This window comes from Physeter macrocephalus, chromosome 5 (assembly GCF_002837175.3).
Source record: "Physeter macrocephalus isolate SW-GA chromosome 5, ASM283717v5, whole genome shotgun sequence".
NCBI classification, from domain to species: domain Eukaryota; kingdom Metazoa; phylum Chordata; class Mammalia; order Artiodactyla; family Physeteridae; genus Physeter; species Physeter macrocephalus.
In genome coordinates this window covers 41,340,286-41,354,333 of record NC_041218.1, presented here as the reverse complement: position 1 = coordinate 41,354,333, position 14,048 = coordinate 41,340,286, and the positions used below count along the sequence as shown (strand labels likewise).

Below are 14,048 nucleotides of genomic sequence, written 5' to 3'. Positions count from 1 at the left end.
GGAAGGGTAAGCTGTGACGAAGTGAGAGAGTGGCATGGACATACATACACTACCAAACGTAGGGTGGTTAGCTAGTGGGAAGCAACTGCATAGCACAGGGAGATCAGCTAGGTGGTCTGTAACCACCTAGAGGGGTGGGATAGGGAGGGTGGGAGGGAGGGAGACGCAAGAGGGAAGAGATATGGGAACGTATGTATATGTATAACTGATTCACTTTGTTGTAAAGCAGAAACTAACACACCATTGTAAAGCAATTATACTCCAACTAAGATGTTTAAAAAAAGAAGAAAAAAAAGGGGACAGTTTTAATTTAGAAAAAAAATTACAAACATTAACGAATTCATGCAATTTTTTGTTGCTTTATGTAAACAATTATTGTGCTAAATACCCTGCCCATTAAAGCCACTTTAGCAAGGTGTTAAGTGTGAAAACACTCGGTTGATTCTTTGTTTGAGTGACTCTATGTACTAGAGTATGATGTTATTAAGTGAAAATGAACTTGAGAAGATAGGCTATTATTAGAAACTGTTATTCTTTCATAGAATTAATCAGACCCCAGCCTTTATTATTAAAAAGCAGAGAACAATAGCCCTAGGAGCCCAGGCGATAATGCCATTTGGCCTCCAGGGAAGTCATAAAGCTCCTTTGCATTAACCCCACTGCATCCCAGGTCAGAGGAATCTAATGTGAGTGGATCTGATTACAGATATTTAATAACTCTGAGCACTTGGAGGTGGAGAATTTTGAGAGACAAGAAAAGAGGTTTGGATTCCAGGTCAGAATGGAAAGTTTTCCCTTTTCTGCAAATTTGCTCTTTTCTTCTGGGATTGCTTCTGTGAAGAGGGTGAGGGGCTGTGTCCTCTTACAAGCTGTTTCCTCGTCCCCTCCTCCCACCTCCATGGGCCTGTTGGTCAGATTCAGATTCCATCTCCCTCTTCCTTGCTTTTACTTGGCATGGTTTTCCTTGGAATGTCCTTACCTGGCCATTTGACTCGCAATAATTAGAGGGCTAGACTATGAGTTTGGCCCTCAAGGAAATGCATAGAGGAAGTGTCTCTCTCAGCATTGTCCCTAAGTCTCATAGCTGCCAAGTGTAAGCAAGAGAGTCATGGAGTCTCCATTAAAGGTTCCATATTGGGTCTGGTCCCAAAGTCCCACTTAGTGAAAAAGATATATATAACTTTGCTTAGTCATATGCTCTGTGTGTGGATTCATGCTGCCCTGATTATCTATTGCTACCTAATAAATTACCCAAAACGTAATGACTTAAAACAGTAAACATTTTTTGTCTCACAGTTTTTTGGGGTCAGAGTCCAAGCAGCTTTACTGGGTGTTTCTGGTGGGGCCCTCTCATGAGGTTGCAGTCATGATGTGGGCTGGGGCTACCGTCATCTGAAGGCTGGACTGGGGTTAGAAGATGAATTCCAAGATGGCCCTCTCTGTGGCTGTTAGGAGGAAGTCTGGCTCGATTTATTGCTGGCTATGGGCAGGAGTCTTAAATTCTATATCACCCTAACCTCTCTATAGGACCATTTGAGTGTCTTCCTGATGTGGCAGCTGTCATTTGCTCGGAGTAAGTGATTCAAGAGAGAAGACAGAGTAAACAAGGAGGAAGCTACAAGGCGTTTTATGACCCAGTCTTAGAAGTCACACATCATCATATGCATTTGTTAGAACTTGAGCCCACACTCAGAGGTAGGGGAATTAGGCTCTACCTTTTGAAGGGAGGAGCGTCAGACAACTTGTGGGCTTCTTTTAAAACCACTACACAACCCAAAGACTGCTAATGCTCCCCAACCTCTGTGTGTCTCCTGTTATGTTGGGCACAAAGCTAAATCTTAGATCCTCATCCCTTTCAGTCAGTGGAGTCAATGGAATGTGAGCAGAAGTGACGCACACCTTCTGTCCCCACAGAAGCTCACTTTGCCCTCCTCCCCTTCCATAGTGACCTTGGAGACACATCACAGATGTTGCCTCCAAGCTCCTGGCATCACAAGCTGGAAGGAGCCCTGGAGTGAAAACCAGAATCTCTCTGTTGTCAGCAATGGTCTGTGATCTGAGAAAGCAATACACTTTTATCATTTTAACATGCAGATTTCTGGGTTTATCTTTCAATAGCACCTAGATTTATTTGGTCTAACAGAATATCTTCAACAGGAACTTACAGAATTGATGTAGGGTATCTGTATGAGAGTATGAAAACTGTAATTTTTGGAAAAATATAGATTACAATGTTAGTGATAATTTGGGGATAGTTTTTACTTCTTTTGAGTATTTGTTTTTGGGGTATTTTCTGATGTTTGTCATAAAAATATAACCTACCTTTATTTTAAAAAAATGTATTGAGGCATAATTGACATATAGCGTTATATTAGTTTCATGTGTACGACGTAACAATATATGTTTATAGATTACGAAATGATCACAACAACAAGTATAGTTAACTTCCATCCTCATACATAGTTACAAAAAATCTTCTTCCTGTGATGGGAACTTTTAAGATCTACTCTCTTAGCAACTTTCAAATATGCAATACACTATTATTATCTGTACTAACCGTGCTATACATTACATTCTCCAGGACTTCTTTATTTTATAACTGGAAATTTACACTTTTTGACCTTCTTCACCCATTTAGCTCACCCTCTACCTCTGGTAACACCAATCTGTTCCCTGTATCTATGAGCTTGTTTGTTTTTATTAAAGTATTTAACATATAAGTGAGATCATACAATATTTGTCTTTCTCCGTGTTCCATATTTCACTTAGTATTATGCCCTCAATGTCCATCCATGTTTACTCAAGAGGCAAGATTTCCTAAGATTTCATTCCTTTTTATGGCTGAGTAGTACCTATCTATATATATCTATCTATATCTATCTATATATATATGGGCCATATCTTCTTTATTCATATATCCATTGATGGACACTTAGATTGTTTCCATATCTTGGCTATTATAAATAATGCTGCAAAGAACATGGGAGTCCAGATACCTTTTTGAATTAGTGTTTTGATTTTCTTTCGATAAATAGCCAGAAGTGGAATTGTGAGATCATATGGTAGTTCCATTTTTAATTTTTTGAGGAACCTCCATACTGTTTTCCATAGTTGCTGCACCAATTTACATTCCCAACAACAGTGCACGTGTTCCCTTTTCCCCACATCCTTGCCTACCCTTGTTATTTCTTGTCCTTTTGATGATAGCTATTCTAACAGGTGTCAGGTGATATCTCACTATGGTTTTGATTTGCATTTCCCTGATGGTTAGTGGTATTGAGCATCTTTTCAGTACTTGTTGGCCATTTGTATGTCTCCTTTGGAAAAATGTCTATTTAGATCCTCTGCCTATTTTTTTTTTTTTTTTTTTTTTTTTTGTGGTACGCGGGCCTCTCACTGTTGTGGTCTCTCCCGTTGCAGAGCACAGGCTCCGGATGTGCAGGCTCAGTGGCCATGGCTCACGGGCCTAGCCGCTCTGCGGCATGTGGGATCTTCCCGGACTGGGGCACGAACCCGTGTCCCCTGCATCGGCAGGCAGACTCTCAACCACTGCGTCACCAGGGAAGCCCATCTGCCTATTTCTTAATCAATTTTGTTTTGCTATTGAATTATGAGAGTTCTTTATATATTTCCGATATTAACTCCTTATCACATCTATGATTTGCAAATATTTTCTCCCATTCAGTAGGTTGCCCCTTCATTTTGTTGATGATTTCCTTTACTGTACGGAAGATTTTTGGTTTGATATGGTGCAGTTTGTTTATTTTTGCTTTTGTGGCCTATACTTTTGGAGTCAGACTCATAACTTATTATCTTTAAAACACAAAATGCATATTTTGTAAAGATAACCAATCTTTGCCTCTGTTCTTATTTTTACTACTCTTTTAATTTTTGTTTTTCTTTTCTCTCTCTTTGATGACTTTTTTTCTTCAATTTTTCAGCATCCAGTGACCAAGATGCAGCTGATTACCTACCCAAGAAGGCTAATTACATGCTCTTCTTATCACCTTCTACCTCAGCTTCGATTCTTCCAGATAATAGAGATTCCTAGCAGGGGTGAGGCTAAGTCAGGAGATCTGCTGGGACTCCTGTAGCTTAGACGGGGCAGGAGGAAGAAGCCAGGGCCTGATGTGCCAGGTGGGGAAACACAGCTGAACAATAAGAAAGAGGTTTTTATGGCTCTAATTTAGTCTTGGTTTTGCTTTTGCATTTTGTAATTCCTTGCCTTTTTGCATGTTGTTTTTTTTTTTTTTCCAGTTCCACAAGCTCCTGTCACGTCTCTTCTTTCATCACAACCTCTTCTGTTCTTGAGGTTCCCTGATCCTGTTTCCTGGAGGTCATGCCCTCCATATCTTTTTGAAGACATCAAGCTAATGTCCTCTAAAATTTTCTTTGTTCTTCTTTTCTTCCTTCCTCCCTCCCTTCCTCTTTTGTTGTTTTGTTGTATACTTTTCTACATTTTTAGGGAACATTACCTTTTCCATATGCTTCAATATATTTTATGAATCACCTTGTGTTTTCATTTGTTTGTTTGTTTCCACATATTTTAATAGGAAAAGATTTTTCTAGGCAAACAGCTAATATGCTTGGCCCTAGAGGATACTAAAGAGACTCAAAGAAAAATAAGAATGGTACCTACCACCTGGGCCCATCATCTCAATATGTGTCAAGACATCCTAACAAAATGGAATATTAAACCTCACTTCAAAGGGACTCCTCGAGTATTCTGGGGATGTAAAGGAGGGAGCAAGTAACTGCTTAGAAGCATCAGGCAAGCTTTGAAAAGAAGGGTAAATTTGACCCATATGTTGAAGAATGGGTCATAATTCACTCAGCAGAGTAGAGGATGAAAGAGTATATGCAAAGTTATGGAGATGAAGACAGCTTGAGAGTGAGTAGTTTGGGATCTTTATTGTGTGGGGTGATGTCTGAGGGCAGGAGATGATGGCAGAGGGGTAGGCAAAGGCCATCATGAGGGGACTCATGCATGGGCCGTGCTGATGACTGTAGCTACAACTTTGAGGGCAAAAAAGAACAACCCTCGGGAGGATGTGAAGAGTTGTGCATTTTATAAAGCTCTCTGGGGGGCACGGTGGCAGTGTAGAGGATGTATCCAAGAGGCTGCCACCGGAGAAGGGGTGATTTCCCACATTCCTGAGGGACTGCTATAGCTGCAAGTGCCCCTAGGCAAGAAGCTACCCATTATTGTGAAAATACACTTTAATGGTCCTTCATTCAAAAGAATCCAATTAACCATTTTTCTTCCTTCTATGTAAATGTAAATATTTCTATCATATGAAGCATTTAAGACAGCCCTGGATTGCTTTTCCAGTTAAAAACATATTTTATGTGCCTGTACCTTGTTTATAGGCTGCCTTTGCCTTTGAATAATCTGAAAATCTCCTCAGTGGTTAAAGCGGTGAGAAGCATTTCGTTTCACCTTAAAGCACTTTCATACCAATTTCACCTCTGCGTCTCCCATGTCCTGTTCTCTGCACTTTGGGGACGTTAACATGCAGGTCAGTGTGTGTCTGTCGCCTGTGCTCTGCCTGCTGGGACCTGGGGAAGTGTGTAGACCTGCCAGTTCCCATCCCAGGAACTCATATTCTCAGCCCCATTGTGGCATCTGCCAGACTGTGTTTGTTCACTGGGACTTTTGGCAGTTCCAGCTGCTTGTGAAAATAAGATCATTTGTGTTAGACAAAGAAGTGCTGCCAAAATGTGGAGATTTGTGCTGTGTCAGGTGGTGGCAGGTGCTCTGCATGGAGTGGCAGCCATGTCATTAGCAGTTACCTTATGGCAATTTTGTTATGTGGGTAAATCCTTTCTGCATAAGCCCCTCTTTGCATAGGAGCAGAGATGCCCAGAGAGTGAAATTCTCTGGCTGTGTTCCATGATCCCTCAGGGAGTCTCTTGGTTGAGATTAGATGATGCCTTTCCTGTAGATGATCTTTATTCCACAGGATGCTTAAAGTCAGCAGGAAGGGAAGCTCCTCCTTGAAACACAGAAATCAGTGGGTGAGGAATAATCATTGGGGCAAAAGGTGTCCCAGAAATGTCTTTCTCCGAAAAAGCGTGTGGGGAATTTTACTGCATTGTGATTCCTATTAGTTGTTGAGTGGACCTGTTTGGACCTTTATGGTCTGTATTAGTCTGCTAGGGCTGTCATCACAAAATACCACAGACCGGGTGGCTTAAACAACAGAAATCTATTTTCTTGAAGTTCTGGAGGCGGGGTGTCCAAGAGCAAGGTGCTGTTGGTTGGTTGGTGGTGAAACCTCTCTTCCCACCTTCTCACTGTGTCCTCACTTAGCCTTTCCCTGTGCACGTGCAGAGAGAGAGGGAGCTCCCTGTCGTCTGTCTCTTCCTCTTCTTTTAAGAACACCAGTACTATGGGATTAGGGCCCCACCCTTATGACCTCATTTAACCTTAATTATCTCTCTAAAGGCCAGTCACACTGGGGGTAGGGCTTTGATGTATGAATTGGGGTGGGTGGGTAGGGTCACCAATTCAGTTTATACTGTGGCCTGACTAGAAAAATGAACACAGAGCCTGGAGGCTGTGAAGGCCAGGCACTGGCAGCTTGAGCTTGGACCTTAGGGCCAGTTGGATTCCTGAGCATTCTGCTGTAGCAAACCCAAGGGCAGACTCTACCACCTCCTCAAAAGGTTTCCCTAGGGGAGGGTGCCCTGTTGGTCCTAGGCAGGGCCAAAGGAATGGTTGCATAGGATAGAGGTGGGTCTTGTCAAAACAGAAAGAGATGGTTTTGTTAAAATCTTGTGGACACCAGGGCAATCTAAGACTAGTTTTGAGTTTAGGGTCCTAAGCGAAATATAAAAGGAGACAGGCATTCTCTTGCTTTATACTTGGACTGTAAGATGGTTTTGGTGAAATGGGGAAAATATGGTGCTGTCTTACTCGTGATAGCAGAGGTGGCATTAGCAAGCCTCATCCAAGGTGTCAGAACACAGTTGGAGAGAAGGTCCATACCATATGTTAGTAACCAACAGGGCCTTAATGTATGTGATATTCCAAGGAGTTCCCTACAATAAACAGATTCTGGGGAAGCTTGGCAGTAGGTTGTTAAGTCCTATAATAGCAAGCGGGAAATAAAGATCATAAAAGAATAATAATTACTGTTAATTTGACCCTGCTTTGAACTCCAGCCTTTATTCTGGCCCAGGGAAACACAGATTATAAATTTGAAATTGACAATTAATATGTTGATGTATATGTTTATATGTATATATCATGATAGTAATCTGAATAAAGAGATTAGTCACTGAAGTAACCAAGAGCTATGATTTGTGTCAATTACTCATTCTTTTTTATAATGGCTGATGCCAGTTCAGCACATCAGCACCTTTTTTCAAGTACTATTGACATATTTGCTAAAATAAGTAAACATCCCCGCTCTTTGCATGGTGTTCAAGGACATTTCCTCTGGAGTTAGATAGCCCAGGTTCACATCCTGATGCTTCTACTTACTAACTCTGTGAGCTTGGGCAAATCAGTTAATCTCTCTAATCCTCAGTTTCCTTATCTATAAAATGGACAAATAACATTGCAAAGACAAAAAACACAGTAGTTTTCTGAGGGTGTGCAGAGAGGGGGCAGTTGATTATGATGGGATATCCATAAAGTGTTCTTGGACTGAGCAGTTCTCAGCAGGCAGTGAAGAGATAGAGGACAAGGAAGCCTGGGAAGGGAGGTTGGGGCCAGATGAGAGAGGACTTAGGACGCCATCCTAAAGGGTCTGCATAAACTCTGAACAACCCTAATACATATGTACTCTTCAGCTACAGAGTTGAAACTACCTGAACTCTAAGAACTTGTTGCTATTTTCTGTCTGTGTATGCACCTAGTTGGAAAGAGTTCATTATTCACAATGTAATAGAGTAATGCACTCTTTACCAAGTCATGTACAGCTCAAGTCATCCAACACAGCTGTGAAACAACAGGGGCCAAACAGGCCTCTACATCTTTCTGTTGCAAAAGGGCCTTGGAGCTGCCCTAGGCTTTCCTCCATCCACTTACCCTCCCACCCACCCACCAATGCATCCCCCATCCATGCCACAAATACTGTCCGCTCTGTGGAAGGCCCTGCCTGGGGTATTGGGATGTGGATATGAATAAAATATGATACCTACCCCTAAGCAGTGCACAGCCTAGTTCAGGACATGTACGTACAAGCAGATGTGCCATGACCCAGTGGGCTAAGTGCTTTAGGACAGGTCAGAATAGAGAGTCACGGGGTCCCTGAGGGAGTAGGTGGGGGAGGGCATCACTGAAGGAGAATTTGAGCTGGGTAAATAGAATTTTCCTGGCACTGGTATCTTGAATGTGAATTGCATGTAAAATAACACATCTTATTTAGTTGTATTGACTATTTGTTTTCATGGCAAAGGAGAGAAAGTAGCTAAGATTTGCTCAGAGCCTGAATGTGCCAGGTACTCTGCTAGGTGCTTCCTTACAAGTCTTCTCATTTTACTTTTGCTCCACTGTGAGCTAAGTACTATGCTTATCCTCTTTTTACTGATGAGGAAACTGAGGCTCAGAGATGGTAAGTAAATTGAATCAAGGTCTCACAGCTAAAAATGGCTTAAGGAGGAAATAAAAGTAGCTTAACGCCTTCTATTTGGGTTTAGAGATAATAACAACAATGATTTATTGAGCACTTACTATGTATCAGTTATGGTTCTAAGCACTTTCTGTGTGTTAATTTATATAATTCTTACACTCACCCGGAGAGGCAGGTGCAATTATGATCATCTCTATATTTTAAATGAGGAAACTGAGGCAGAGAGTTGAAATAACTTGTACTGTACTATTCAGTGACACAAGCAGGGCAAGGTCTTGAACCCAGGCAGTCTAGCTCCAGAATACTTTCTCCTGACCTGTAGTTACAGGATCCACACAGGGGTGAGAAGAGCTCAGCTAATCTCACGCTATCTGCCCCTCTCTTTTCCAGTCTACACTCATCTTACTAACCCAGGGAAAATTGTAGTTCAGGTGAAATCAACTCATAATAGATGTTTGTAGATAAAAATAAGTCACAAAAGTACAACCTGGGGGATGTGCTGGACAAAGTGTGTGTGTGTGTTTGTAACCGCGATTGCAATGATTTGCCATCACAATACAGCTGATGGGGTTTATGTACATAAAAGTGTCTCAGACTGCTTTTTGCACCACTTTCTTTTTCCTATTAGCTGCTTCCCTGAGTTACTGTCCCAAGGTCAGTCCAAACTCTGGGTTAGGGACAATTGTCCTAGCTCATCTTATACTGGAAATTGTTCTGTGTCTAGTAATGTTGACTCAGTGTGAGTCCACAGGTCAACTAAATCATGATTGCATGTGTGTGTGTTGGGGAGAGGCACCTCAGGCCTCAGCCTGAGAATTGACATGTCCTGGGAGTGAGGGCAGGGCTGAATTTGGAGCAGTGCCTCCCCAACTTTAACGAACTCACGAATCACCTTGGGATCCTGATAAAATGCAGACTCTGCCTCAGTGGGTCTGGGAAGGGGCCCAAGATTCTACATTTCTAAAAGCTCCTAGGTGATGCTAATGCTGCTGGTCCAAGGACCACACCTGGAGAAGCAAGGCCAACCTGCTATGGACAGAAAGGGTGAGGAGCATCACTTCTGACTGACAGGCTAGCGCCCTTGAGAGTAGCTGATGGAAGAAAGAAGAACAGATGAGCCAGGATGTAGTGAAAGCCAAGCTACCCTGCCCATTTCTTTCACCCATGACAGCTCCCAGGATACTAAGGATAATAATTAATATTCTTGAGGAGATAACCTTCTTTTGAAAATCAGGTCATTGTCTTCTGGATTGTACACTGAATAAATTTGGAAGGTGTGAAATAGCCGGTAAAAATATTTCCATCAAAAATTGCTACATTAAAAACAAAAAGGGGGAGTTGCAGGTAGTGAACATCTGTTGGAAAGAAAAAAATACCTCTGCAGATCTCCCAAAGGATTACGTAAATAAAGCATTATTTAAACTTGTAAAACCATTTGCTAAGGTCTTGTGGTGCCACGGGTTCTGCTTCGGTAAGAAAAAATTCCAAGGAAACAGCAGATGTTCCTCCTTGCCTCAGTTTGCTTGCTGGCCTCAGATCACTCACCCATTGAATCATCCATTGCTCTGGGAGATGGTAGATTCAGATCAGTCAAGGTTCTGAAGAGAGTCCAGTATTTTGAAAACTTCTGGTAATAGAGCCAAAGCCAAGATTTGGGTAGAAAATTTTTTTTGAGTTTTTAGAGATTGGGAAAGAATTCAGTATGATGGAAGAGCTTGTTTCACCTCTTCAGGGATATTCAGTCAAGTGAGATTCATTGGTAGAGGAGGATGCTCAAGGCAGACAGGAAAGCTTCGACTCTGTTCTTTCAGCAGTTTGGCTGCAGTGGGGTCACATATGCCTGTGAACAAAGATCCAGCAGGACAAGAACACTGTCATAGATGTCAGCCTGTGATGGGCCCATATGGAGGAGAAGACCGGCCTCTCACACTGCACTGTAACTTCCATGCCCCAGGAACTAAGCTTACCTCCAGGCAGAGGGATGTGGAGTGGGGTAAAATGTTACATTGACCATTTATCCAAAGGAGAGCCAGAGGAAAAATCCAGAAAAGAAAGGTTTACCTCGAAATGGAAAGTTCTAGATTCTCTCAACCAGTGAAAAGTGGGGGCTGAGAACAAAATAAAATGCAATTATTGCAAAATAGTTTCATTTTTACATACCCAAGTTGGTGACTTTAAATCCTGTACCTGCACTAGAATTTGGTATTCTGAATAAAGTAACTGCTACATAAATCCCCATCTGTATCCAATGATTTTTATTGAATTCCTAGTATGTGCCAACCACTGTTCTAGGTGCTGGAGAGATAGTAGTGAACAAAATAAGTTTCTGCTCCCTTGGGTGGGAAGGACAGACAGTAAACAAATAAATCTATATGCCAGGTGTTGCATTCTATGAAGTCAAATAAGGTGGGTATGGAGTGTGCACTTGATGTGTATCCTTGTGTGGTGTGAGCAGGGGTATGTCTGGACGGATGTGTGTGTGTGTGTTTGTGTGTGTGCACGCCCCCATGCTGCATGTTCTCTTGTACAATTTTCTATCAGCTGATCTGGGAAGACCTCACAGATAAGGTAGTGCCTTATCTTGGAAAAACCAAATCACTCTCTGGGGAAAGTATTCCAGGCAGAAAAAACAGCAAGTGTCAAGGTTTGAGTGGACTTGAATCAGTGAATGGCTGTATTTTTCCTTAAAAAAATCACTAATCCCCTCTCACCCAAATTTATTGTTTGGTTTTACCTATTTTTGAACTTTGTACATTTTCTTCTGTGACTTGCTTTTTTCCCCTTGCTTAATGTAAAGCTTTTGAGATTGCTTCATGGTGACATGTTGCTGTAGTTCACTGATACCCCTGCTGTGTCCTGTTCCACTGAATGAGCACGCCACCATTTATCCATTCTGTTGTCGATCTTTTGGGTGGTTTTCTATTTGTTTACCATTATAAAGAATGCTGCTATAAAATACATTCTTACATACTTTTCATGCAAAATTTCTCTTTAAGGCCATGCTTCCCAAGCCGTCATGGTGCATCGAGAAAGATGGTATTTGTTCTGCATATTGGGGTAAGCTGCAGGGGATTTGGGGGCATCTCTATAGGTACGGGTGAAAAAAGAACTATTTTTATGTTTCATAATTATGTTAAGAAAATGATTTTTTTAATATTACATAATTATGTTAGGAAAAAGTATAACACTTCTATATAGATTCTTTTCACATTTTTAAAAAAAAAGAAGCTTGAGATTTCCTCCTTGAACATACTTTTCTAAAAAATCAGGTTTTATGCATGAAATAGTTACATGCAATTTTGATCAAGATTTTAAATGATGATCTCTTTAAATTTTTGATAGTCTTCATGGACAAAAGCCATTATTCTCAAGGTTAGGAATAAAAATTTTAAAACCATGTAATAACAATTGAAGAAGGATACTTAAAGAATCAAACAGCTCTTCCTTTTCTTTCATTGACAAATGTTAGGTTGAAAAATCCCTTGATAATGCAACTGGATTTCAAATTCAATCGCAATTTTTTATATCAACTATTACAAAATAATGAGGAAGCTCTTATTTGCTGAGGAGGCCTGCCTCATTCGTGCAGTCACCCTACAGCTATATGGATGTCGTAAAAGAGAACATCAGCGACAGTCTGCTGGCAGTCCCCAATTTAGAGACCTCTGACTAAAGCTCCACCTCCTGGGAGTCCCGCCACTCCCCCCACAGCCTTCAGCTCCACAGCGCAGAAAGCCCCATCCTCAGCTATACAGTTTGAGCACAGCTACCCAATTGGTGTAGGGGAAGAGGTCATGGCTGTGCCTTGGGCCAGATGGGCCGCTGGAGGACTTTGCTTTTTATGTTGCACAAGAGGTAGAAATCCAGAGTGGACAGGACCCCTCTCCTGCAGGCAGTGCCTGTGGAAGGGAAGCTTGTGTGGGATTTTGCTGACCATGCTTGTAGCCTTACAGGTGTCTCATCAAACCTGGGCCTCTTCCTCTTCAGCATCCTCTGAGGAGCAGCCGAAGGTCATAGGCAGGGGGTACCCTTGGCTGGAGAGCTTGGCTGCACATGGGAATCATCTGGCTGTTTTAAAAAATACTGATGCCTTGGTCTCACCCCCAGAGATTCTTATTTAAATTAATCTGGGTGCAGCCTGGGCACAGGATTTCTAAAAGCATGCCAGGTGATTGTGACATGCAGCAAATTTGGGGATCCACTCTTAGGAGTGGACTTAGGCTGTAGGGTTGTGGGTTTTCAACTCTACTTACCAATACCTAGTTGTGTTACAAAATGGTTATACCCACGCACTTCCCACTACCAGTGCATCTGAGTCCCTGATCATTGCCCTCTAGCCATGCTTGGTATTTTATCAACTTGGTAGGTGTGAAATAGCATTTTACTGTGATTTTAACTTGCATTGTCTTGTCTTCTAACAGTATTGAATATACTTTCATATGTTCATTAACTTTCCTGTCTTCTCTTCTGTGAAATACCTGTTCAGGTCTTTTGATAATTTTTTGTTAGGTTGTTTACTTTTTTCTTCTTGACTTATGGGCATTCTTTTATTCTGGACATGAATCTTTTGTCAGTTAAATGTGTTACAAATCTCTTTTCCCAGGTTGTGCCTATATTTTCAATATTTTATGGTATCTTAATGAGCAGAAGTGCTTAATTTTAATGTAGTTGAATTTATTCTTAGCTTTCAAAAATAGTTTCACCTATTTTTGTCTTTAAAAAAAGTCTCCTGTTCTAAGGACAAAATGATATTCTCTTATGTTTTCTTCTAAAAAAATTAAAGTTTTACCTTTCATGTTTAAGTCCTTAATTTATTTCTGTCTATAATTGATTTTTGTGTACGAAAGTAGGGAAGCAGGGCTCTATTTTCATTGCCTTCCCGTTGGGGTCACCAGCTGTCCCAGCATCATTATTAATGTATTCATTCTTTCCTCACTGATCTACAATAGCCTGTCTCTCAGGTCAGGGGATAAGCTATTGCATGTCAATCCCACAGCACACATGATTCAAATTTGTGCTTCCAAAAAATAGTAAATACCATTAGCTCTCACCTATTTACCACTGTTCTAATCCTCACAAAAATCATATGAAGAAGGATCTTTCTCATAATGCTTTTTACAAAAGGGAAAAGAGGCTCAGAGAGGTTGTCAGTTTTCCAAGGTCACACAGCCAGGGTTCAAATGCAGGCTGGCTCCAGAGTCTGTGCCTTGACCACTGTGCTGCACTGCCTCTGTAAATGACTACATATTCTGAACTTTTACAGTTCCACACTCATAATTATTCATCATTAGTGCCTCTACTGTATTGATAAATGACATAGAAGTTTAAATATACAGATTAGGAAACATGAGATAGATGATTCCTAAATGATGCTCTTTTAAAAAATCACTGTTTTTTTTTTTTTTTTTTTGCGGTACTCGGGCCTCTCCCTGTTGTGGCCTCTCCCGTTGCGGAGCACAGGCTCCG

At 41.3% G+C, this 14,048-nt stretch overlaps 1 long non-coding RNA gene and 1 other non-coding gene across 16 annotated transcripts in view; one reads left to right on the top strand and one right to left on the bottom strand.

Moving 5' to 3' along the window:
* LOC114486290 (uncharacterized) overlaps positions 1-14,048 on the bottom strand; it is a 107,924-nt gene that overhangs the window by 72,509 nt on the left and 21,367 nt on the right. The window lies entirely within an intron of this gene.
* Positions 1-14,048, top strand: part of LOC102989652 (uncharacterized) — a 95,589-nt gene that overhangs the window by 73,268 nt on the left and 8,273 nt on the right. For 8 of the 15 annotated variants that reach the window (XR_008617343.1, XR_008617346.1, XR_008617347.1 and 5 more), the window contains 3 exons: positions 3,942-4,137; positions 4,554-5,519; positions 11,579-11,639. This is a non-coding gene — a transcript (uncharacterized protein). The other 7 variants (XR_008617345.1, XR_008617344.1, XR_003679760.2 and 4 more) reach the window with 7 other exon arrangements.